Source organism: Leptonychotes weddellii, chromosome 7 (genome assembly GCF_054177405.1).
Source record: "Leptonychotes weddellii isolate Sample4059 chromosome 7, ASM5417740v2, whole genome shotgun sequence".
NCBI classification, from domain to species: Eukaryota; Metazoa; Chordata; class Mammalia; order Carnivora; family Phocidae; genus Leptonychotes; species Leptonychotes weddellii.
Window position 1 is genome coordinate 125,240,095 of NC_138375.1, and position 25,728 is coordinate 125,265,822.

The window sequence follows — 25,728 nt, forward strand, 5'->3', positions numbered from 1 at the left end:
TTAAACAGTTTTGAAAGCTATCTATAATAAGGTATCAGATTTAAAACACAGTTCTTGCATTGGCATAAGCATCTAGAAAAGTATTAATCTCCGCATTATAAAAATAAGAACATGTGAGAAAATTATAATATGCAAAGCAATTTTTTTCTTAACATCACTGTAAAAAATTCATTAGTCGTTTCCTTGGTTTCAGTTATTTAGAGGGGCGCCTGGGTGGCTCAGATGGTTAAGCGTCTGCCTTCGGCTCAGGTCATGATCCCAGAGTCCTGGGATCGAGCCCCACATCGGGCTCCTGGCTCAGCAGAGAGCCTGCTTCTCCCTCTCCCTCTGCCTCTCTCCCTGCTCATGCTCTCTCTCTCTCTCTGTAATCTGTGTCTCAAATGAATAAATAAAATCTTTAAAATAAATAAATAAATACAGTGTTTTGCTTTAACAATAAATACACTGTTCAATAAACACCTCATTCATGTTGGAGTTCCTATTTTTAACTGTTATTCACATGTATAATTATGAACGAAATTCATGTTCTGTATCTTCATTCACATTACAAATTTTTACTCACTATCAAGTTAGCATTTCCAGGCAGGCTTTCCATAACATTTACCTATCAATTCAATGTAGCATTAGTGTATCAGGGCAAACCTTCACAAATTGGATGTAGTTATGGTAATAAACAAAGAAGGGACATTTGGTTTCCACTCTGTTCTAACAAGCAAAAATTTGAGCAAACTAAAAAAGCAACAGCTCTTCTTAGTTCTGTGAAAGGAGTAAGAAAGCAGATTCCTCCCAAACTTTGTGGGACAGGAAGGGGAATACAGACCATCACCATCTACCTAAGTATAAACCCATTAGCATAAATGTATGGGGCAACCAGGAGAGAGGTAGGAAAACCTGAACTCTAATTGACAAATTTCTGGAGGCTTAGTGTGTGATAAGCCTGTGAGATAAACAAGAGTCCCCACTGAGCACAGAGCCCAAAGCAGGGCTTGATCTCAAGACCCTGAGATCATGACCTGAGCTGAAACCAAGACTCAGATGCTTAACTGACTGAGCCACCCAGGCACCCCAGTGTGTGATTTTAAAACCACTACTATTAATATGCTAAGGACTCTAAGGGACAAATTACACAGTGTGCCATAACAGATGGGTAATGTAAGCAGAGATTTGGAAATTTCAAGAAAAAAATATAATAACTAGAGAATGAGAAGGATAGGTGAGTTAGAGGGCTAATTCAGTATCCCTGGCAACTGATCAATTATGTCCATGTTGCTCAACTACCAGGGGAGAAATAAATGAGGCTAGAAAAGGCCTTTTCAGCCTTTGTCTGAACTGATTTTTTTCTTATATTTATAGCTGATCTAAAACAAACACAAAATTCTTAATAAAAATGTCACAAAGTAATAATAACCCTGCTGTAAATATTTACATACCACACAATACAGTGTTTAGATGCACTCAGTGGAAAAGGTATGCCCATTCTACTCCTGAAGAACTGACCATAAAATTTTGATTTTTCATTGTTCATGGATCTGGGGTTTGTACATATTTCGTTTTTTAACATCTTTTCATATCTTTGCTGTGCCTATCCTTTAACACCCCCACCCCAAATCATAAATCCAAAATTTTACATTACCCTTAGACTGATCAAGGAACCAAGTTTTTTTCATTTTTATTGGTATTCTGAAGTACTTCCTTAAGCATATGTGTTTCATGGTTGCTAACTCACCGTTTCTTGAAGAAATAACCTAAGAATGATCAACATAGTGGAAAATGTGAATCACTTCTGAGAAGGAAAAAGGTTTTTTACTTTTAAGACACTTCAAAGATTATCTCAGAAGATAATGTAAGTAAGCGGGAGTATGTGAGGAGCATAAATGAGGGCATGGGAAACATGCCTCCCCTCGTGGAGGAAAAGCCTTCCTTTCTAGTACATGGAAGATACAAACTGTCAGCAGGAACATTCCGCACTCCGTGTTTGTGGCAGGAGAATGAAAACAGGCCAGCGTTAGTATGTTGGAGTTATGGTCTCCTTCATGCATCTGGGATATATTTCAGAAGGTGAGGGCTGGACACAGCTATCAATCCCCTGTTTGCCGTGTATGTGGCCATTGGCCACACTGATTTTAAATCCGGGCAGGTAAGCAGGGTACAGAGTGGGTGCTGACTAAAACCACCTGAAGCTGCTACAGGGAAGAAATCTCCTGACAGCAGAAGAAAGGTTCTTGCTCTGTCTACCTTCGCCTTTTAATTCCTCCCCCTTTTATTGGCACCTGAGACAAAAAAAGTAAAATTACTCTAAACTGTTCTCCATTTGTTTGTATCTAAAAGACTTATGTAGGGACACCACGATCTTTGAGAACCCTTCTAAAACAATTACAGACAAACACATGATTAATTTTACAAGGATGAGGAACAAAGAGAACATCCACAGTGTATTTTATAAAGATGAATTAGAGGAATAACGATTTTTCCTTCTTTAACATAGTTGTAGTAAGGAACAGGATGAACGTTTAAAAAAAATCTTATTGGTATTTCCAGTAAGATTTAAGAAGCTAAACATTGTGCAATTCCACTGGGAGATCATGTTAAGAGAACATAAAGATTATTTAGTAAAAAAAACCCCATAATTGACAGGGTTCTGGGGTGGTGCAGTCAGTTAGGCATCCGACTATTGATTTTGACTCAGGTTGTGATCTCAGGGTCATGACATCAACACCCATGTGGGGCTCCATGTTCAGCATGGAGTCTCCTTGAGATTCCTTCTCCCTCTCCCCCTCATGCTCTCTAAAATAAAAAAGTCTTAAGAAAATAATTGACTAATTTAAAATGTACAGAAGTTTAAATATGTTATCAGATTCTGCAGAAGAACAAATAATTAAAAGTCAGAATCACAGAGGAATGAAAAGTAATAAATGGCAAGAAACCTGTAGAAGAGACCTCATATATTCAGTATAGATATTCACAAAGATGCATTTCATAGGCTTGGGATTAAAAATAGTTTTTTCATTTATACTGAACTCGTAATTAACTGCTGTTGTCCCTAACTGACATGTGATCTAGTGACTCTTCTTTGAGGAGAATCTTCAAGAATGATCTAAAACACAAGGGACTTTTAGTCATTTTTGGAATCCTACTTCAAAAGCTTCAAATATCAAAAAAGACAGCTATAAACTTCAAGTTGTTGATTCACAATATGGTCAATATGTTGTTCATTACTATGGTGCAGGCTTCACCGACATACTGTAGCTTTAACCTTTTCAGAGGCCTGATAGGCAATTACCGTAGAGATGCTCTCCTGGTTTAGATCTTGAACAGGTAATACGATCCACCCCACTTCCTTAGCTTATACTCACATGCTCAGCCACTCTCTATCAAACCAGGTCTGTATTAGGGTGTCCAAGTCCAAACACCTTGGAAGATTCATTCACATACTGAGCCAGAAGAAAACCAGACTCATAGCCTGCTTTCTAGAGTCAAAATCCCCAGCTCAATCTCCTCCTGCCCACTTTATGAGTCCTCCTTTGAGGCCAATAATAACCTTACCTGCCTATAAACTTTGATCTGAGCCACTGAGAGCTAATTCAATGAAGTTCCTTGACTTCTATTTTGGAGCAGAGATTCTAGTCTTTGTTTTTGCATCTGTAATATGTTCTAGCCTGAGCTTGGGCAATTTGAGGAAGTTGATCTCCCTTTTCCAAGGTGAACAGACAACCCCCAAAGATAAAATTTCTACACCAAGAAATACTTGGCGCCTGATGGTAATGAGTGACAGGCTCTCCCCAGGTTCCTTCTGAATACACCACACACAGTTCTAAGTATTTATGTGCCTAACATAGGACCACTGAAATATATGAAGCAAATATTTACAGACTTAAGAGGGGAAATGGACAGCAATATAATAATAGGAGGGGACTTTAATAGCCCTCTTCTATCAATGAATAGATCATCTAGACAGAAAATCAATAAGAAAATATTGACCTTAAAAGGACATGTGAGGGGGCGCCTGGGTGGCTCAGTCATTAAGCATCTGCCTTTGGCTCAGGTCATGATCCCAGGATCCTGGGATCGAGCTCCTCATCGGGCTCCCTGCTCTGCGGGAAGCCTGCTTCTCCCTCCTCCACTCCCCCTGCTTGTGTTCCCTCTCTCGCTGTGTCTCTCTCTGCCAAATGAATAAATAAAACCTTTAAAAATAAATAAAAAGACATGTGAGAAGAGATGGACTTTACAGTTATATAAAAAACAGTCCATCCAAAAGCAACAGATTCAGTCTTAACTGTACACAAAATACTCTCCAGGATAGATCTTATGTCAGGCAACAAAACAAGTCTTAAAAATTTTAAGTGGAATGAAATCATATCAAGCATCTTTTCTGCCTACAGTGGTATGAAACTAGAAATTAATTAGAAGAGGAAACTGGGGGACTGACGAAGATGTAGAGATTCAACAACATGCACTACGACCAGTGGCTCAATGAAGAAATCAAAAGAGAAATCGAAGTAACTAAGATGAATGAAAAGGGAAATACAACACAGCAAAATTTACAGAGACGGCGCATGCAGTTCTAATGGGGAAGTGCACAGTAATGAATGCCTACATTCATGAAAGAAAACCTCCAGCAACCTAACTTTATACATCAAGGAACTACAGAAAGAACAAACAAAGCCCACGTTTAGTAGTTATAAGGAAATAACAAAGGCCAGAGTGCAAATAAATAGACACTTGGCGCCTGCTAACTAGACAAAAAGATCAATGAAACTAAGCTGGTTCTTCAAAAAGATAACAAAATTGACAAAAGTTGAGCTAGAATCACCAAGACAGTAAAATACATAAGTTTAACCAAGGATGCAAAAAACCTGTACAATGAAAGCTGTGAGACACTGATGACATTGAACAAGGCACAAATAAATGGAAAGAGATAATTAGAATAATTAAAATGGTTGAAGTGTCCATACCACCCAAGGCAGTCTATAGATTCTAAACAATCCCTATCAACATTCCCATGTCATTTCTCACAGAAATAGAACCAATAATCCTAAAATTTGTATGTAACCATGTAAGACTTTGAAAGGCCAAAGCAAACTCAAGAAAGAAGAACACAGGGCGCCTGGGTGGCTCAGTCGTTAAGCGTCTGCCTTCTGCTCAGGTCATGATCCCAGGGTCCTGGGATCGAGCCCTGCGTCGGGCTCCCTGTTTGGCAGGAAGCCTGCTTCTCTCACCCCCGCTCCCCTGCTTATGTTCCCTCTCTCGCTGTGTCTCTCTGTCAAATAAATGAATAAAATCTTAAAAAAAAAAAAAGAAAGAAGAACACATCTGAAAGCATCATGCTCTACATTTTTCAGGCAAATGTAAATGGTCTCCTAGAGGATGTGGAAAGGCACACTGAAGCCCTCCCCATTTGTCTCCTGCACAGAGAAGAAGTAAACTCTCAAGTTCAATGGACATGATTGCCTTCTCTCTTCCATCCCGGACCTCAAACCTAGAGACAACTGGAGTGTTGCTGGCATCTTCTTGAAAGATTGTTCTGTTCACTTGGTCAGCAGGCTGGTTTTAATTCTAACAGTGGGCAGTAAAGCTCATTCATGTCAATGGCTGCCCTGAGTATACTAGATATATGTGTGTCTGTGTTTCTATATTTGTAGGTATACGTATGTTAATGTAACTAATATTATTGATTAATCAGGGTTCTCCAGAAGAAGAAAACCAACAGGAGGGGGATGTGTGTATGTATGTGGAAAATAATATATAGAATATGTATAATTATAATATTAGTTATTTATATATTATAAAATTATATTTATATATTAAAATATGAAAACATTAATAAAAATTATATATAAATTTATATATTTTTTATATATTTTACATATATTTAAAGGAAACATAGATGCCTAATCATATGGACTAATATCTTTCCCACTATTCTCCAGTACTTTTCCATAAGATCTCCCTTAGAGAGATCTCCCTTAGAGAGCTCAAAATCTCTCTTTGTGTTTCAGCAGATTTGAGTTCAATATCACTCCTTGCAATAGTCTTGAATAAAATTCTCTTGCCCTTCCAACAAGTGTCTGTTGCAATTTTTCTTTCACAGAAAAAAGAGAAAGTTTCAAACAAACATGGCCATGTATGGGAATATGAGTTGACTAGCACTATTGTATATGATTGTTAGGTATGGTCCCTTCAAGTTGACTTTGAAGATTATATGGTAATAGCAATCTATCTGTTAAACAATTTTTTTTGCAATGGGACTTTGTCCTACTGTTTTTAAGTAAGAGAAAGTGAATCAAAGAGCCTATTTAGATTAGAATTTGGCAAGTTGAATGAGTTGAAAAGAGGTAAGAGCAGTAGAATCGTTTTGGAGTCATGAAGCATGGATTCTAGGTAAAACGAGGAAGAGAGTGAAAAATATAACATCCACACAACTATGACATTTTATAAATACCTATTCAGAATGAATTCAGCAGTTGACTGCTGAGAGATACACTGATTAAAAGCAAATATGCAAATAAAAATACTAGGATTAAAAAAACCCAGAATGTTCTTTTTAATTGATTTGGGGAAAATATTTGATATACTTCAGTCTTATTTATGAGCAAACTCTTCATGAATGGAAGGTAGCTCTCTCATCCAGGTAGCTCTCTCATCAATAATTAAAGGAAATTTAAAAGTGTTTTGCATTACAGTAAAAAATAAGACAGGACTGTCAGTTAACAACTTTTTCCTGCAGGTTCTGCCCATACCAGGACCAAGAAAAATAAATTAGATATTGGGTTGTAATGGAAGAGACATACAATTGCCAGTAAGATCAATGCGACAGAGCAACAGCAAGAGAAGGAAAAGGTAGATGACTAAAGGTATGAATTTCAGAGGACCCTGATATTTGTGGCTCTTTTTGTTTTTGTTTTTTTCACAATGAAGTGGTTAACTGTTAGTAAGTTACAGTGGAAAGAAAAATGAATGAAATTTTCTCTTCTTGGTAACAAAAGACCTGGTATGTAATGAAAAAGACATGTATTTGAAGAGCTAAAAGGAAAAGGAGTCATCAAGAATCAGGATGTGGTTGGGCGCCTGGGTGGCTCAGTTGGTTAAGCGACTGCCTTTGGCTCAGGTCATGATCCTGGAGTCCCTGGATCGAGTCCCGCATCGGGCTCCCTGCTCGGTGGGGGGTCTGCTTCGTCCTCTGACCCTATCCCCTCTCATGTGTTATCTCTCTCTCATTCTCTCTCTCTCAAATAAATAAATAAAATCTTTAAAAAAAAATAATAAAAAAAAAAGAAATGAAGATGTATGAACCGTCAGACAAAGAATTCAGGATAATCCTCTGAAGGAAGTTTGGCAAACTAGAAAAACACACAGACCACTACACAAAGTTAGGAAAAAATAGCAACTGCTAAAAAGAAAACCAGAAATCCAAGAGTTGAAAATTTTTTTTTTTTTTTAAAGATTTTATTTATTTATTCATGATAGACAGAGAGAGAGAGAAACAGAGGGAGAAGCAGGCTCCCAAGGAGCAGGGAGCCCAATGCGGGACTCGATCCCAGGACCCTGGGATCATGACCTGAGCCGAAGGCAGACGCTCAACCATCTGAGCCACCCAGGCGCCCAAGAGTTGAAAATTTTAATAAGTGAATTGAATAATTTCCTACAGAGTTTCAGAAGCAGATTTGACCATCCAGAAGAAAGAATCAGTGACCTGGAGAATAAGGCATTTCTAGTTATTCAGTCAGAGTAGGAAAAAAAAAAAAAAAAAAAAGTGAAAAAGCCTAAGGGTCCTATGCACTCAATGCAGAGAAATAAGAGTACATGCCTACCTTGGAGGTATCATGGATTTGGTTCCAGACCACCACAATTAAAAAAATATATATATTACAATAAACCAAGTCAAAGCTTTTGGCTTCTCAGTGCTTACAATTTCAGTGAATGTTCTGCTGAAGTGACTACAGTTTCTCAGTGCATACAAAAATTATGTTTACCTATACTGCCGACTATTAACTCTAATAGTATTATGTCTAGAAATACCATGTACATACCTTAATGAAAAAAGGCTTTATTGCTAAAAAGTGCTAACTATGAAATGGCCTTCGAGTGCAATCGGATGGAGCAGTTGCCTGGTCTGGAACCAAGCACGATACTTGGCACATAGTGGGTCATATGTAAATGTTCACTGAATTGAATGTATAAGTTGATATCATAGTGAGATCAAATAAACTGATAATAGACTTCCGTGCTTTAAAAAAATACATATGTACTTGAGAAGAGAGAAGTCACAAGAGCTTTGAGTTCCATTAAGGTTTTGTGAGATTTAAGTTAAAACTGGAATTATATGGTTTTAACAAAGTGAATGGTAAATCAATAAAACATATGCTGATTTGTTTTTCAAATTAATTTACTCTTTTCCCCCCTGCCCCCAGTATCTCTATCTCATTCCTAATTTAGATCATTTAATAGATGGCCTAGTAACTTCACCTCCTAATGTTCAGTACTTGTGTTCCCTGATATTTGACTGCTTGTAGGATTTTCGAGGACACTTTGCATAACACTCTAAATGAAAGATAAGCAAGATTGTTTTATTGCCCATCTAATTCAATATACCCATTCCCCAAATAATTTCATTCCTTTCTCGCTAGACAGGAAAAAATACTATCTTGTTTATCATTCTTTAAGACCGAAGAATGCAACTATGTTTCTTCTGGAACAACCTCTAGTAAGGCAAAATCCATTCATAATGATAAGTCTGCTTTGATGCTTCTTATTACAAATGCAATACAGTCCACTAAGAAAAGTGCCTCCTTATCTTTAAGGCTAGTAACAAGTGACTCTAGACATGCTCTCGGCAAGTTACATGTGAGGTAGTGTACTGATCAGAACACAGCTCCCTCCTTTCAGGAGCCAGCATCATAGAAACCACGAGACCTGCTTGTATCATTTTATGGTGAAGAGTCTACCCTGCCGTGTTCTCGTCTGAGCTGATGCACTAGAATCTCAATATAAAGTCTCTCCTTTTTCTGCTTGAACTTAACATCCATCACTACTTGTCTTCCAAAGGGTTTTAACTGAGGTAGAAATAGGTTGTAACTTTTTATTAACATCCTTAGAATTAGGTGCTTTTTGAAAATCCTAAGTAGAAATACACAAGGCATCCCTTCCTATTTATTTTTATTTCAATTCAATTAACATATAGTATATTACTAGTTTCAGAGGTAATTTAGTTATTCATCAGTTACATATAACATAAGGACAATGTACATTTATATGATAGAACCCTTTATAATAATTAAAAATGTTTTATAGAAGAGTATTTGTTAAGGGAAAACATTAACAATATATTGCCAAAAGAAAAAACTAATTACCATATGTAGTATGATTCTTTGTGTTAACATAGATGTGTATGTGCAGAAAAGAGAACAGAAGGACACACACCGCAGTGTGGGGGACAGTTTGGGTTGGTATGGGGAACATGGAGAGTGTGGTGCCCCTCCCTTCCTAAGCTCTCTTGTTTGAGCAGGTATTACTGTCTGGGGGAACAAACAGTAATTGGCTTATTCATCCACTGAGCAACAGAAATCTCACTGTAATATGAAATAGGTTATTAAGAAAAATAAAGATGTAATTAAACAGTTTTTTCAAGGTATCCATCTTGACATTTTTTCCCTCATTAAAGTCATTTCTTGGGGCTCCTTGGTGGCTCAGTCAGTTGGATTTCTGACTCTTGACTTTGGCTCAGGTCATGGTCTCTGGGTCATGAGACCAAGCCCAGTCTCACTGAGTATAGAGCCTTCTTGGGATTCTTTCTCTCCCTCTCCCCGTCTCTTCCCACCCATGTGTGCACTTAAATAAAATAAAATGAAATAAAATGAAAAGAAATAAAATAAAATAACATAAAATTAAAATTAAATAAAATAAAAAATTTCTTTCAACAGAGGATTCCTTGCTGAGGAACAAAGACCATTTTTTTTTAATTTTTTTTTTATTTTATTTTTATTTTTTATTCTTATGTTAATCCCCATACATTACATCATTAGTTTTAGATGAAGTGTTCCATGATTCATTGTTTGTGCATAACACCCAGTGCTCCATGCAGAATATGCCCTCCTCAATACCCACCACCAGGCTAACCCATCCTCCCACCCCCCTCCCCTCTAGAACCCTCAGTTTGTTTTTCAGAGTCCATCGTCTCTCATGGTTCATCTACCCCTCCGATTTCCCCCGCTTCATTCTTCCCCTCCCGCTACCTTCTTCTTTTTTTTTCCTTAACATATATTGCATTATTTGTTTCAGAGGTACAGATCTGAGGGAACAAAGACCATTTTTTAGCTCAACCTCATTTGATAGAAGAGTATATCATAGCAGCAATGATTCAGTTTCTTTACATAACATAAATATCGCACTAGCTTTTAAGATTTTTTTTTAACGATTTTATTTATGTATTTGTCAGAGAGAGAGAGAGCGAGCGAGAGAGCTCACAAGCAGGGGGAGTGGCAGGCAGAGGGCGAAGCAGGCTCCCCGCTGAGCAAGGAGCCCAGTGTGGAACTGGATCCCAAGACCCTGGGATCATGACCTGAGCCGAAGGCAGACGTTTAACCAACTGAGCCACCCAGGCACCCATAGCATTAGCTTTTAGATAATTCAGACAAGGAACATTTTTAAGTTGAAACTCAGCTAGAGATGGCAAAATATTTTTGGTACTCACTTCTGTCTAGTAGAACTGATTCTCTGGGTAAGATATTCTCTCCATGACTATCAGTAGCTCAAAAGATGTTTTTTTAGTTACCATCATTGAGGTTGACAACAAAATGTGACTAGTGTTCCTGATCCTAGATGTAAACCATCACTTTAATTTGCAACCCAGTTAATAAATTATTGTACTGTGTTATATCACAAGATATTTGACAAACCTGAGGTCTTTTTTTAGAACTTTAAAGGAAATTTATGTTAAATGGCATTAAGATGACCAAGCTTTTTTTATTTTGGTTTGTTTTGTTTTAACCTAAAGCAAGCTATGATTCCCAACACAGAATCATTACAGACACAATATCCAAATGGCTTTGCCCTCTTTCTAATTCCCTCCTGTTCTCCCCATTCTGTACTGGGGGGGTAGTTAACTGTTCCAGATGGAGAAGAGGGTCTCCACTGTAACCAACTGGGATCTGGTTGCCTCAGGCCTAAGTTGTAAAGCTTTGAAATCAGAGAATGATACCTTCTCAACTCTCCTGTTTTAAAGGTGCTTTGTTAGAGTAGTATCTCAGAACATTAAGGAGGGCACATATTGCATGGAGCACTGGGTGTTATATGCTAACAATGAATCATGGAACACTACATCAAAAACTAATGATGTAAAGTATGGTGACTAACATAATAAAAAAAGAACATTAGCCATTCATTTATAAAAGACTGGGGTAGAAAATAAGACATGAATATAATCTCCTTCACTTTATTATAATTCATTTATCTTCTGAATGATATGAACATATATTAATATACGAACTTCATACAGAAAAGACATGACCAAAGAATAATCTAAGCTTTTAATGCTCATTTGGACTTCTTTTCCATGTGTTACAGTACCTATAGTTAATAAAAACTGAACCATCACTCTCAACATGAAAATGTATGTTTAGAGGAATATTATAGCTACCTGGTACTTCATGTCTTAAGCTGCATCTTTCATATATTAATATTTTGAAATTTGAAAAGTGCGGGACATAGCCAGCTAATTTTTCTTTAAAGTAGCCAGGAAATCAGTGACACATTGTAACATTAGAACCTAAGACCTTTACATGGTTTTATATGCTGTTACTTGCTCTCATTTGTGGGTTGATTCCATTGTAGAGTATATGAAAGACATTTTTTCTAAGTCTGTTTTTCAACCTTTTGTTTAAACTTTCACATGTGGCCTACTTTGGGTATTATTTCCCTACCAGACATTCTGCAAGCCCTGAGTCTCACACCTGTAGGTTTAAATGCCCATTTCTGGCTTTCAACGTGGCGTGCAGGAGGAAAAAGGGCAGGGTTTAGCAAGCAGCAACTTCACCACCACCCATCCACAAATTACAGCTTCATGTGCATTACTTTGTAAACCATTTTCATTTTCTTGGTGGTTTTAAAGTTTTACTGCCCTACTTTGGTAACAGAGCAAAGTTTATATAAAGTACTCTGACTTAGGAGCGTTTTATCAACACCCAGCTGTATCTGAATAATGGAGGATTCCTTGCCATGTTCATCATAATATTTCCCATTCACAAGGTAAGATCTTTGCAGTTTTGCTTTATTTTCAAAACTACTAAATGGGAAACACAGAAAAATCCTTTGAGTTGTTAGCTACTGAAATCTTCATCTATCCTTTAAAAAAAAAAGGTTAATACTGTTTTGAGTACATGAAACAGAAGATCTAAATACAAACTTTTTTCCATTGATAGTATGAAAATTACATTAATTACCAAAAAGCATTGATGGCTAACCTCATTTTCTGCCAGACTCACTCAAGCAGACTCTCAAATTGCAGTCAGGGGGCATGCAGAGAGTGGAAGAGGGGTCTTTGGACAAGAGGGGTGGTGATTTTCCTGTGTTCCATGTTTAATAGTGAGAGGTGAGCTCAAGAGGTCCAAAAACAGCCAGTTCTCTCTTCCTCCTTCACGCTCCTCCCTCTTCCCACCCCAGTTAAGTACAAACAATCCAGCCTTGGGCTGGGCTTGGCAGACACCCAGATGTGCCAAGACATCCTAAGACAAGAGACTATGACATACACTTTGAACTCTTAGAAGCTAAATAAATATTAAAAGGCGTGTATGGTAAGTACCGATTTTTTTCAGTTCAGAAATCAATCAAACTGGCTACTCTTCATGGTTGGTTTACAACTTAAAGATGCCTACTCTAAAGGAATCCCCACTTCTGTCAAGAAACCTATCACATTCACTCAGAACACCAGGGACGTGATTCTAGTAGAGTAGCTGCAAGACCTAAAAACTAACCCCCAGGTACATTATGGGGCCCCATCCCACATCCACTGAATCAAAAACTCTAGAGATGGGGCCATGTGAACTCATTTTCAAATTTCATGTGTTGGCAAACCTAAAACTCAGGATAATTTTTTTATCATCAGCAGATACTGATCAAATGACTAAATGAATGTGAGATTGTTCACACCATGATTTGTAATAACCTGAAACTGGAAAGACCCCGAATATCTGTAAGCTGATAATGAACACATTTCACTGCATTCATTCCCTGGGATGCTACAGTGCTGTAATAGTGAACACATATAACTACATTCAGCGGTGCAGGACCCTCAGAGACCTAACAGTGAGCAAAGGAGCAGGACCCATCCAGTGTGAATACATATATATATAACTATACAGCTCCTTCATGTACATTAGGACAACAGCTCAACTCTGAGCAGACTCATCCCCATAGGCACATACCTTGGAAAAAAAAACAAAACACCTAGGAAAAAAACAAAACAAAACAAAACAAAAACCCTTTTTAGGCTTCTGGTCCTGGGCCAAGCCACACAGTTGGCCCAATGGAATCAGGCTGAATTGCAGCTCTTTTCTGCCCCTGAGGCCAAGAATTTCTGTGCATTGCAAACTCGACTAAACAAGTCAAGTTCTTTATCCTCTCTATGCCTTGGTATTGCAAACCAGAGGAATAACAATGTTGGGCTGGATGAGTTTCAATTTTCATCCAGATTTCATACTTCAAGAAATCTAAGTCATTAAATACTCCTCTGGGGCACCTGGGTGGCTCAGTTGGTTAAGCGACTGCCTTCGGCTCAGGTCATGATCCTGGAGTCCCGGGATCGAGTCCCGCATCGGGCTCCCTGCTCGGCAGGGAGCCTGCTTCTCCCTCTGACCCTACCCCCTCTCATGTGCTCTCTCTGTCTCTCTCATTCTCTCTGGCTCAAATAAATAAATAAAATCTTTAAAAAAATAAATAAATAAATAAAATCTTTAAAAAAAAAAAATACTCCTCTGTGGGGAAGAACCCTGTTCCACAATTTGAAATGTAATTTACCACTGAAATAAGGTTGTACAGACAGGGATAGTCGAATGAGAATTCCCTACAATATAGTTTGTATAACATTGTTTATTTAGGAAAATTCTCTGTGGTCCTGATGACTGGATCACAAGTAAACATCTGGAGCCAAACTCCCTTGGAATGTAGGGCCTGCCTCTGTCAGATCAGCAGCAGTCCAGAGGCTCACCTGCCTGGGAGATGGAATGGGACAAGCATAATACTAGGGTCCGGGCTGGTCAGCCTGCTCCCCATTATTCCCTAGGAGCTGAGTGTGGGCAGGCTGCTCATTTCATTTAGCTTCCAGTCCACAACTTTAGAATAAGCAGGCTACCACAGTCCCTGTGTCTCTGGGAAGATACTCTAAGTTAAAACTAAAAGCATGAGTGGAAGCTGTTTGTGCACCATAAGGCATCATACCTGGGAGAAGCACTGTTGGGTGGATTTATAGAATACTAACTAAGAAGGACTTTTAGAAAGCATCCACTATTACATAAATAAAAGGTACCAGTGGTTATTCTTTTTGCTAGATAACAGGCACAATTCCTCAGTAAGGATGTTGAGTCAATATAACATTTTCTCTTTTTCAAAAAGCTTTTAGCGGTAGCTCACTGTCAAACTTAACTCCTACTGTCCAAATGAACCCAAGTATCTATATACACAGCCAACGAGTAAGCAACCTCACGGCAGTACTTATCATTTTTTAGTCCCTTATTTTTATAGATTGTTAAGCTCCTTCAGAAGTCTAGTGTCTTCTAGTGTCTGATGAAAAAATAGGAGAGAAGCTGTTATGATGGGATGAATGGTAGCCCTGTTTCCCACATACCCATATCAAAATATCCTAGCCAGGTAAGTACAGGTGTTATGTGCAATTATCCTTAAACATGTTACAGTGCTGCCCTTTTTTTTTTTTTTACATTGATCTAACTGTGCACAGGCCTACATCAGAAATTTCATGGATCCAGATCCAGACAACCACGAGAAAGCAAATACTGCAATAAAGCAAGTCAAATGAATTCTTTGGTTCCCTAGTGCATATAAAAAGCTATGTTGGCACTACAGGCTAGTCTATTAAGTATGCAATAGCATTGTCTAAAAGGCAATGTACGTATCTTCATTAAAAACACTTGTTAAAAAAGGCTATCTATCATCTGAGTTTTTAGTGGGTCCTCATCTTTTTGCTTGTGGAGAGACTTGGTTCGATGCTGATGGCTGCTGACACATCGGAGTGGTGGTTGCTGAGAGCTGGAGTGGCTCTGGCAATTTTTTAAAATGAGACAACAATGCATTTTGCTGCATTGATGGACTCTTCCTTTTACAAACAATTTCTCTGGGGCATGTGATGTTGTTTGATAGCATTTACCACAGTACAGTGTGTTGAAAAATTGGAGTCAATTCTCTGAACTCTGCTGGGCTTTATCAACTAAGTTTATGTCATATTCGAAATCCTCTGTTGTCATTTCAACAGTCTTCACAGCATCTTCACCAGGAGTAGATTCCGTCTCAGAAAAGCACTTTCTTTGCTCATCCGTAAGAAGCAACTCCTTATCCATTACAGTTTTCTCATGAGATTGCAACCCTTCAGTTACACTGTCAGGCTCCATGTGTAATTCTAGCTCTCTTGCTATTAACACCACACCTGCAGTTACTTCCTCCATAGAAATCTTGAGTCCCTCAAAGTCATCCTTGAGGGTTGGAATCAACTTCCTCCAAGCTCCTGTTAATATTGATATTCTTACCTCTTCCAATGTACTGGATGGCACAAATGTTCTACTATGGTAAATTCTTTCTGGGAGGTTTTCAATTAACTTTGCCCAGAACCATCAGAGGAATAACTCTTTATGGCAGCTATACTCTTATAAAATGTGCTTCTTAAAAGTAAGACTTGAAAGTTGAAATTACTCCTTGATCCACAGGCTGCAGAATAGATGCTGTATTATCAGGAATGTACACAACACTGATCTTGCTGTACATCTCCATTGGAGTTCTTGGGTGACCAGGTACTTTGTTAAGAAGCAGTGATATTTTGAAAGGAATAGTTTTTTTCTGAGCAGTAGGTCTCACCAGTGGGCATAAAATATTCAGTAAACCATGTTATAAACAGGTGTTCTGTCACTCATGCTTTGTTGTTCCATTTAAGGAGCACAGGTAGACTCTATTTAGCATAATTCTTAAGCGTCCTAGGATTTTTGAAACAGCACATGAGCATTGGCTTCAACCAAAAGTTACCACCTGCAGAAGCCCCTAACAAGAGAGTCAGCATGTCTTCTGAAGTTTTGAAGCCAGGCATTGACTTCTCCACTTCAGCTATGAAAGTCCTAGATGGCATCTTCCAATAAAGACTGTTTTATCTATGTTGGAAATCTATTTTTTAGTGTAGCTGCCCTCATGAATATCTTTGCTAGATCTTCTGGAAAACTTGCTACAGCTTCTATAATGGCACTTGCTGCCTCATGTTACACTTTTTTGTTATGGAGTTAGTTTCTTTCCTTAAACCTTATGAACCAATCTCTGCTAGCTTCTAACTTTTCTTCTGCAACTAGTCAACTCTTTCAGCATTCATAGAATTGAAAAAAGTTAGGGCCTTGCTCTGGATTAGGGTTTGGCTTAAGGGAATGCTATGACTGGTTTGATCTTCTGTCCAGTCCACTAAAACTTTCTCTGTATCAGCAATAAGGCTGTTTTACTTTCTTATCATTCATGTGTTCCTGGAGAACTTTCAGTTTCCTTCTAGAACTGTCAGGAATGGCCAGCAAGCCCTGTATTGACGGATGAAAGATTACTCCAAACTTTGCTGTGCAATAGAGGAGAAGGCAAAGGGGTCAACGCTCAGAGACAAAGACCCTTTGCTCTTCTTTGCTCCTGCCTTTTTATTGGATCATGACCTGAGCTGAAGACTGAGCCACCCTGGCGTCTCTTTGCTCCTGCTTTTATTGGTCCTTCGGGATAATCACAAATCCTTATCACTGTTTCTCAAGCACGTGATGTGTGACAAGGGGTCTTACTGAAACTAGGAGGATTTGTTCACAGGATATGATATGCTAATCTGTGTGTTCTAGGAGTTCTGCTACACATAGCCTAAAGGACAATGCATACATCTCTGAGATCACAGAGCGGCTGTTTGGGCTAAGAAAGCTTCAGGAAGGCAACTCCCTGCAGGCATTCCAAGGGCAGAGTGATCAGCAGCCTAAGCCCTTCTCTGAAACCTTCCCTACCCTCAGTGGCCACTGTGTTACATTTTAGCAAGCCAGGTATTATGGCTGATGTCATGTTCTACATTAACCCCAACATAGAACTTTTCCTCTGCATTCACAAATTAGCTGTTTGGCTCAAAAGGCCTAGCTTTGGGAACATCTGGGCTCTCAACATGCCTTCCTCACTAAGCTTAATCATTTCTAATTTTTTATTTAAAGTGAGCAATATGGGACTCTTCCTTTCATTTGAATACTTAGAGACCACTGTAGGGTTATAAATTGCCCTAATTTCAACACTGTTATCTCTCATGGACTAGGAAGGCCGAGGAGAGGAAGAAGACTTGTACGGGCGTGGGGGGGGTGGGGAGGGGGGAGCGGACAGACAGTGGTTGGTGCAGCAGAACATATATGACATTTATTGATTACGTACGTTCACCATTTCATATGGGCACAGTCTGTGGCACCTTAAAATATTTAGAATAATAACACCAAAAATAACTCATCACAGACAACCATAACAAATATAATGATAATGAAAAAGGGTGAAATATTTTGAAATACCAAAAAGTGACATAGGATCACCAAGGGAACAAATGCTCTTGGAAAAAAAAGGTACCAGGAGACTTGCTTGATGGAGGTTAACCCGTTCCTTCAATTTTAAAGAAATGCATTATCTGTGAATCTTAAGAAAGTAAAGTGCGACAAAATGAGGTATACCTATATTTGCTTCATGGGAATTCCAGAAGAAGAGGAGAAAGGTCGGAAGGCACATTAAAAGCAATAATGGCTGAAAATTTCCCAAACCTAGGGAAAGAAATGGACATCCAGATCTTTGAGGCCCAACAAATTCCAAATAGGTAGAACCTGAATAGGGATACACCAAGACACATTATAACTAAATTGGCAAAAGTCAAAAATAAAAAATGAATTTTAAAAGCAGCAAGAGAGAAGTTACATACAAGGGGGGCCCTATGAGCCAACTGGAAGATTTCTCAACAGAATTTTTTTAAGCCAGGAAAGAATGCGACGATGTATTCAAAATACTGAAAGAAAAAAATGGCAACCCCAAATTCTCTACCTAGTGAGGCTTTCCTTCAGAAAATGAAGGGGAGGGATAAAGACTTTTTCAAACAAAAAAGGCTGAGGGAGTTCATTACACTAGACCTGCCTTACAAGATGTTTCCTTGAGTGGAAGGACACATATTAACATAAAAACAAAAAAGGTAGCATAAAAATCACTGGTAATGGTAAATATATAATCATAGATTCTATAATATGATAATGATGGTGCACAATACACTTAAACTCTAGTTTGACAATTAAAAATGAACTAGCAAAAACAATCATAACCACAATAATCTGTTATTAGTCACACAATATCAAAAATACGTCAACTGTAACCGCAATAACCTAAAATATGGGGGGGAGACGTAGTAAAAGTGTAAGTTTAGGAATTCTATTGAAATTAAGTTGCTATCAGCTTAAAATAGAGTGTAACACTGTTAAGATACTTTATGTAAGCCTCATGGTAACAACAAGGGAAAAGTCTGTAGCAATTACACAAAGGAACATGATAAAGAAGTCAAAGCATAGGGATACCAAAAGACACTGAAGTATGATTAAAGAAAGCAGGACAAGAAACAAGGAACAATGGATCTACAAAGCAACCAGAAAACAACAGCCATTGTAAGTCCTTACTTTTAATTCCTTTAAATGTGAACAGATTAAATTCTCCAATCAGAGACAGAATGGCTGAAAGGATAAAATAAGATCCAATGTTTTGTTGCCTACAAGAGACTTAGTTGAAATTTAAGCACACATAGACTGAGAATGAAGGGATGGATGAAGACATGCCAAGCAAATGGTAACAACACAACAACAAAAAACCACAGGGATAGTTATGCTTGTATCAGACAAAATAGACTTTAAACTGAAAATGGAAAAATAGACAAGAAAACGTCATTATATTGTGATAAGGTGGTCAGTCTATCAAGGTATTTCAACTGTGAGTATCTATACTCCCAACATTGCAGCAACCACAGATATAAAGTGAAAACTAACAGAGCTAGAAGGATAAATAAACAGCAATACAAAGATAGTGAGAGACTTTAATACCCCACTTTCAACAATGGATAGACTATCCAGACAGAGAACCAATAATGAAACAAAGGATTTGAATAAAAATGTAGAGAAAACAGATCTAGCACACATGTACTGAACGTTCTATTCAACAACATGAGAATATACAGTATCCTCAAGAACACATGGAACATTTTCCAGGATAGACCACATGTTAGTCCACAAAACAACTCCACAAATTCAAGAAGAGTGAAATCGTACCAAGTATCTTCTCTGACCACAGTGGCATCAAAGCAGAAATAAATAACAAAAGGAAAACTGGAAAATTCATAAATATATGAAAATTAAATACTCTCATGAATAACAATGGGTCAAAGAAAAAATGAAAGGGGAATAAAAGAGTCTCTTGAGAGAAATAAAATGAACACACAACGTATCAGAACTTAGGGAATGTTGTAAAAATATTTCTGAGGGAAGTACTTAAGCAATAAATGCTTAGGAAGCATTTAAGAAGAAGGAATATTCCAAATAAGGAACCTAAGGCTACACTTTAATGAATTGGAGAAAGAACTAACTAAACCAAACTTAGCAGAACAAATAATAAAGACCAGGACAGAATAAATGAAATAGTGAACAAACACAAACAGTATAAAAGATTAACCAAACTAACAGTGGGTTCTTGGAAAAAAATTAATGAAATTGACAAAACCTTAGGTAGACTAATCAAAGGAAACAAGGAAAGAACCCAAATAACAAAATTATAAATGAAAAAGGAGACATTACAACTGATAGCACTGAAATACAAAGGATCATAAGAGGCTAATATGAACAACTATATGCCAACCAACTGGACAACATAGAACAAATGCGAAAATTCTTAGAAATATACAACCTACCAAGACTGACTTTTTGGAAAAAATAGAAAATTAGAATAGACCAATTACTAGGAAGAAGACTGCATCAGTAACCAAAACCCTCCTGACAAAGAAAAGCCCATGACCATATGGCTGCATTGGTGAATTTTACCAAACATTTAAAGAAGAATTAGCACCAATCCTTCTTAAAGTCTTCCAAAATTTAAAGAGGAGGGAACACTCCCAAACTCATTTCACAAGGCCAAAATTACCCTGATAGCACATCCAACTAAGGACACTGCTAGCAAAGAATACTACAGGCTAATGTTCCTGAGGAATATGAATGCAAAAATTCTCAGCAAAGTACTAGCCAAGTGAATTCAACAGTACAGTGAAAAGATCATTCACCACGGTCAAATGGGATTTATCCTGGAATACAAGAATGGCTCAACATAAGCAAATCAACGTATTATTTCATATTAATAGAAAGAAAAAGCATCATATGATCATCTCAACAGACAGAGAAACCATTTGAAAATATTCCATACTTGCTCATAATACAATAATCTTAACAAATTAGGCATAGAATGAATATATAAGAACATAATAAAAGACCTGTGATAAGCCCACAAGTAATATTATCCTCAATGATAAAAGACGGGAAGTTTTTCCTTTAAAATCAGGAACAAGAAAAGGTGGCTCACTCTCTCCACTCCTATTCAACACAGTACTGTAAGTTCTAGATAGATCAGTCAGTCAAGGAAAAGAAATGAGAGGCATGAGAACTGGAAAGAAAAAAAAATAAAATTTTTATTTTCAGATGACATGATTTTACATATAGAAAATCCTCAAAAAAAAAAAAAAATCCTCAAGACTCCACCAAAAAGGGGCGCCTGGGTGGCTCGGTCGTTGAGCGTCTGCCTTCGGCTCGGGTCGTGATCCCAGGGTCCTGGGATCGGGCCCCGCATCGGGCTCCCTGCTCCGCGGGAGGCCTGCTTCTCCCTCTCCCGCTCCCGCTGCTTGTGTTCCCTCTCTCACTGTCAAATAAATAAAATCTTTAAAAAAAAAAAAAAAAGACTCCACCAAAAAACTATTAGAACCAGTCAGCAAATTCAGTTATACTGCAGAAATAAAATTAACATATCCAAATCAGTAGCATTTCTATACACTAACAACAAATTATTTCAAAAAGAATTTTTTTTAAATCCCATTTATAATAGCACACCTAAAAATACTTAGAAATAAATTTAATCAAGGATGTGAAAGATTTCTACTCTGGAAACTAGAAGACACTGATAGTAGGAAGGGAAAAATGAAGGGGGGAGAAATTGGAGGGGGAGATGAACCATGAAAGACTATGGACTCTGAGAAACAGACTGAGGGTTCTAGAGAGGAGGGGGGTGGGAGGATGGGTTAGCCTGGTGATAGGTATTAAAGAGGGCACGTACTGAATGGAGCACTGTGTATTATACACAAACAATGAATCATGGAACACTACATCAAAAACTAATGATGTACGGTGATTAACATAACAAAATAAAATAAAAGACACTGATAAAAGAAATTAAAGACAATGTAAATAAAATGGAAAGATATCCATGCTCATCGATTAATTATTATCGAAGAATTAATATTGGTAAAATGTCAGTACAACCAAAAGCTATCTACAGATTCAGTGCAATCCCTATCATGATTACAAGGACGTTTTTTATAGAAGTAGTAAAAAACCTGTCCTCCTATTTGTATAGGACCACAAAAGACCCTAAATAGCCATGCATATTTTAAGAAAGAAACACAAAGCAGGAAGTACTACACATACACACAAACATTCAAGCTACATATAAAGCTAAAGTAATGAAAACAGTATAGTATTGTCATAAAAACAAACAAGTAGACAAATGGAACTGAGTTGAAAGCCCAGAACTAAAGTCAAGTATATTTAATTAACTAATATCTGATAAGGGAGTCAAAAATACTCAATGGGAAAATAGTCTCTTCAATAAATGGTGCTAAGAAAAGTGGATATTTACATGCAAAAGAAATTTGACCCCTATCTCACACCACTACAAAAATTTAAGACGTAAAAACATAAAACTCCTGGAAGAAAACACAGAAATAAAAATCCTTGACTTGGGTCCTGGTAATAGTGTCTTGGAAATCATATGAAAAGCACAATCAATGAAAGAAATAATAAATGAGGTAGGACTACATCAAACTAAAAAGTTTCTGCACAGCAAAAGAAACTATCAACAAATGAAAAAAACTTTTGGAATTGGGAAAATTATTTACAATAATCTACCTATTAAGGGTTTTATATTCAAAATATACAATGAATTCAAACAACTCAAAAACAAAATCAAAACGAAAACCAAAAGAACTCTCCCTCCAATTAAAAATTGGGAAAAGGACATGAATCAACATTTTTCCAAAAAAAGATATATGAATGGCCAAGAGGTACAAGAAAAGATGGTCAAGGGGCGCCTGGGTGGCTCAGTCGTTAAGCGTCTGCCTTCGGCTCAGGTCATGATCCCAGGGTCCTGGGATCGAGCCCTGCATCGGGCTCCCTGCTCAGCGGGAAGCCTGCTTCTCCCTCCTCCACTCCCCCTGCTTGTGTTCCCTCTCTCGCTGTGTCTCTCTCTGTCAAATAAATAAATAAAATCTTTAAAAAAAAAAAAAAAAAGAAAAGATGGTCAATATCACTAGTCATCAGGAAAATTCACATTAAAACCACCACAAGCTACCACCTCACATTTGTTAGAATGGACAACATCAAAAAATAGGCAATAAAAATGCTGGTGTGGATGTGGAGAAAGGAAACCCATGTGCATTGTTGGTGGGAATGAAAATGGGTATAACCACTGTGAAAACCAGTAATGATGTTGCTCAAAATTAAGTATAGAAGCACCGTATGATCCAGCAATTCCACTTCTGGAACTGAAATAAAACACTAAACTCAAAAAGATAACTGCACCTCCATGTTCACAGAATTATTTTACAAGAGCCCAAACATGGAAACAACCTAAATGTCCATTAATAGATCAATAGATAAGGAAGTTGTCATGTGTTTATACAATGGAATATTATTCAACTATAGAAAAATAAGGAAATCTTTCCATTTACAACAACATGACGGACCTTGAAAGCATTATCCTAAGTGAAGTAAGCCAGAGAAAGATGTTACCTGCATAATTTCACTTATATGGGGAATCTAAAACTAAACTAAAAAAAATAAAACACCAAACTCATAGTAGAAGATTTTATTTATTTATCTGAGAGAGAGAGAGAGAGCACACGCACAATCAGGGGGAGTGGCAGGCAGAGGGAGAGGGAGAAGCAGACACCCCGGTGAGCATGGAGAATGATGCTGGGCCCAAGCCCAGGACCCTGGGATCATGACCTGAGCCAAAGGCAAATGCCCCTATAGGAATGTTTTTAAAACAATAGATCCTAAGATCATGCAGACAATGTTTTTCTTTCAATTTCACTGTATCTATATGAGATGATGGATGGGAACTAAACTCTCTGTGGTAATCATTTCACAATACATGTAAATCAAACCATCATGCTATATACCTTAAATGTATACAGTGATATATGTGCATTATTTTTCAGTAGAACCAGAAAAAAAATAACACAAAAAGAGAAACATATGGTCCCCTGGCATTTAAAAAAATAAACATAAGCAACATATAATCCACAGAATAAGAAAAACAAAATTCAGTGTTCAAGGCTAAAATAACCAAGAAGGAATCCATATACTCTATGTCACTGATGGGCAGAAATGATTTGCATCAAGTTTTGTCAATGAGAAATTCTTAAGTTACTTAAGTTAGAAAACATAGTACTTTCTGCAAGATCAACTGGACCATATTGGGAGGGTCAAAACCAAGCCATATGAGAAACACATGAGACTCTCCATGCAATTCCACCTGTGAAAAAGCAAACATCAAAGCCTGTATTGAACTGTGGTGTGTTCATTCATTATGCTGGATACAGTGAATTCTTTTGCTAAAGAATTGCTCCTCGCTGAAATAACCGAAAACTGAATACATGATGACAAATAAATAAGATAAAAAGCAGTAAGACCAGATGGAGGCAGAGCACACATCATTCTGTAGTTTGAAGATAAAGGAGTTTAAACTTTTAGAATCATTAATCTGCTTGGTTTTTAAAGTCTCTTTTGCAAATATAATTGAAAAGAATTAATGCACAACAATAATGAGGACAGATTTTACATGCTTCCCTTTTGTTTAATTTTTATCGCATTCTTGATGCATTGCCAGAATTTCGTTGTTTTTTATGTTAATGTGGAGTGCTCTGCATGTTGAATTTCTTTCTCCTTTGATTATGGAAAGAACTACCTAATTTTGTTCAAGAAGGGGATAGTTGGCAGCACTGTGTTTGTTTTAACCTTAGACTTCTAATAAAGAGGTATTCATGATCATGTTTAAGGCCTTTACATTCTTTCATCTCTCTTTACAGCCCCTACACTAAAAAACTGAAGGCTAGAGATGGAGTCTGCCCCTCAAAATTGCCAAGTCCATTTGTAGTTGGGGGATTTTATATTCTGCTCTGTTTTCTCTCTGAAATGCTCATCCACCAGGCCTTCACAGGGCTGGCTCTATTTTTTTTTTTTTTTTAAGATTTTATCTATTTATTTGACACAGAGAGAGAACACAAGCAGGGAGAGTGGTAGACAGAGGGAGAGGGAGAAGCAGGCTCCCCGCCGAGCAGGAAGCCTGACCCAGGTCTCCATCCTAGCACCCTAGGATCTTGACCTGACCAGAAGGCAGAAGCTTAACCAATTGAGCCACCCAGATGCCATGGGCTGGCTCTGTCTAAACCTTCACTTCATTGTGCAAAATCACATCCCCAGAAAAGCCTTCCTTCACCATCCAATCACTACACCTTCCTTAATCTTTGTCACACCATTCTGCTTTGTTTACCTTAATGATCAAGAAATACAGACTTCATTTCCATGACTATCTGTTATTGTCCCTTATCTACCACTAGAATATAGTTTCCACAAGAAAAAAATATCTAAATATCTAATGTTTATAAATTTCTTTATCCACACTGCCTAGAACATCATCCAACATTAATGAGTGCACAATAAATACATTCTAGTCGAAGAATGTATGCATGAATGCACACGTGCACCCCCAGCAACTACTTTGTAATGTTAAGCAGAAGAAGTGAAACAAGATATTGTGAAATTGTAGCCTGATCAGCTTCATCTTGATCCTGGCTCTTTTTTTTTTTTTTTAAATTTTTTTTATCGTTATGTTAATCCCCATACATTACATCATTAGTTTTAGATGAAGTGTTCCATGATTCATTGTTTGTGCATAACACCCAGTGCTCCATGCAGAACGTGCCCTCCTCAATAATTTGTGCACAGAAGAACAAAATAGTGATTCTAAGGACTTCTAGATTCCCGAAGAAAGCATGTCATGTTATGACACATGCTTATGAAACATATGAGAAAAACAATGAAGGAAAAAGTTAATGTAAATTCAGAGATAACCCCATCCTTCAGTGATATAACCCCTGAAAGTTTCAGTCTCCACTAGAGTTTGAAAGTGTATGCCCTG